Here is a 2,704-nt window from a genome sequence, read left to right as displayed (position 1 = left end):
CTGTGTGTAGAGTCAGCAGGCGTTCCTTCCGAGTACCTCTATGTACAGTCACCATGCCTTCCTTCCGTGGTAGCTCTGGGTACAGTCTCCAGGCCTTCCTTCCCACGTACCTGTGGGTACAGTCACCAGGCCTTCCTTCCGAAGTACCTCTGGGTACAGTCACCGAGCCTTTCTTCCGAGGTACGTCTGGGTACAGTCTCCAGGCCTTTCTTCTGAGTTACCTCTGGGTACAGTCACCAGGCCTTCCTTTCGAGGTACCTCTGGGTACAGTCACCAGGGCTTCCTTCCGAGGTACCTCTGGGTAGTGTCACCATGCCTTTTACAAAAACAGGCAAATGTATAGAGACGAAAGTTTATAGGGGTTCTCAGGGGCAGGAGGGAGGGAATAAAGAGGTGCTATTGCACATTTTTTTTTATTGCATATGGAAACTGAGTTTCTGTTTACAATGATGGAAAAATCACACAGATTAAGGGTAGGGTTGCACAGCCGATTAATGTAATTTCTGTTTTTTATTGCATATTTTTTTTTATTGCATATGGAAATTGAGTTTCTCTTTACAATGATGGAAAAATCACACAGATTAAGGGTAGGGTTGCACAGCCGATTAATGTAATTTCTGTCAATAGTGTGTACACCTGTAGAACTCGTTCACTTGGCAAAGGTTGTGTGTTATATTTACATCAACAACAAAAATGTGTAGCTGCTGAGGCAAAATGATAGTACTGAATTGATGAGATATATTCTTTTATTATACTCTTCTCTATTTTCTCATTTGTTTTTATAAGAAGTTACTGTTAAAATCAAAGGAAATAAAATGTTTGCATGATGAAAGTGGATAGCAATGTCTATTCCACCCATTGTGTCCCTCTGAAGTTTAAATGAGGAACTACATGCCACTAGCAGACGTCCAGCCTTATTTAGCACTCAGGAAATATTCATTTCTCCTACCTCTCTGGCTCACAGTCTTCTCCCCGTCTTTATATGCTCTTTTCTGGTTGCATGTGACCACCAGGCTTCCTGACTCCATCATTCTGCTTTCCATACTAATGTTATTATAACCTTGGGATCTTGGGCAGTGGTGAAAGTCACACATTGTCCCTGCCATTAGGAAGGGGACAAGCCAGTGCGGGTGGGAGGGGCAGTGGGGAAATTCGGCTTAGAGAAAGGACAGACCACCTTCCAGGAACCACACTGGCCTTCAGAGAGCTTTGTTGGCTGTGGTTCACCTGGCCAGCTTGTAGGCGTCAGGGTGCCCTAGGGCTCGGTGTTTAGTCCTCTCTCTCTATTGACACCCTCTGTCTGGAATGCCTCAGTGTGTCCACAGCCATTGGCCTATAGCTGAGGACGTGAGATTTACACCTCCAGCCATTTCAACTCCTCCTGGGTCCAGACTTATACTCAAATATCAGCTTAAATCTCTGTATCGGCCTCTTCATGTATAAAATGTGCATTATAATGATACATTCCTCATAGGGCTATCGTGCAGAACAAATATCTTAGGAAAGGAGAAGCCCTTACAAGAATCCTGGCACCAGTGCATGTACTCAGTAAGTGTTAGCTGTTAGTATTATTACCTGACATCTCCATGTGGATATCTTAACAGCTATTCCATGTTATCAAGGCCACGAGACAATTCCGGTCCCAACTCCATTCCACACTTATAAATGAATTTCCCAAGGCTTCAGTGATGGGAGGCTGTGTGTTTTTCCACACAACGGACATGGGTACGAAAGGTTGGCCAGGGCCTTCATAATAAGCTGCTCCAAAGTTCATATGAGTGGCCATTGAGACAAGTTACAACCAACTAATGCGGGAAAAAATAGAACCACTCCTAGCTGCTCATGCTAGTATTCTCAGTCCAGAATATCTGGTGAGGGCACTATTATGGACTGAATTGTAAAACCCCAAAAGGTATGTTGAAATCCTAACCACCGTACCCGTAAATGTGACCTGATTTGGATATAGGGGATTTTAAAATTATATTAATGAGGCCATACCAGTGTAGGTTGGGTCCTAAACCTAGTCCCTTCTGAGTTATAAAAACAGCAGAATAGACACAGACACACTCAGTAGGAGAGGAAGACAGACAACGGAGCATATGCATCTACAAGACCAGGAACACAATGGGTGGCTGGAAGCTGCTAGAAGCTGGAGTAGACATGAGCCATGCCCTGAATTCAGGCAGGTAGCCTCCTGAACTGCGAGAGAATAAATTTTTATTCTCTAAAACCACCCAACTGTGTTATTTTTTTTTTTTCTTACGGCAGCACTAGGTAACTAACACACATAGCTGTGCTTATAAATCCAGCCCAGTGTAAAATAGTGCTCTCCCCTCCTTGGTCTAAAAAAAAATCTAGCCCACCTGAATCCTGCTGTTTCCCTGTCAGTGTCCTCTGCTTTCACTGAGAGCTATGACAGAGTTGCCTTGATGCTGCTGCAGAGAAATTCACTTTATTTTTTACTTTGTATTTATGATTAACTAATATTAATTCTAATATTTTCTATGGTTTTTAAATTTTTCTGTGGAGACATTCCTATAATCTATGAATAATAAGAGTTATATGTTTTCTTTTTCTTTTTGTACTCCAGTGTTAAATATTTAATAGAAATAATGAGAGAAAGCATCCTGATTTTGTTGCTAATTAATATTAAAGAGAATGTTCCATATTTCACCAGGAACTATCATGCTAGTTGTAGTTTTCC

Source organism: Loxodonta africana, unplaced genomic scaffold, assembly GCF_030014295.1.
Source record: "Loxodonta africana isolate mLoxAfr1 unplaced genomic scaffold, mLoxAfr1.hap2 scaffold_97, whole genome shotgun sequence".
Lineage (NCBI taxonomy): Eukaryota > Metazoa > Chordata > Mammalia > Proboscidea > Elephantidae > Loxodonta > Loxodonta africana.
This window is presented reverse-complemented; position numbering follows the sequence as displayed.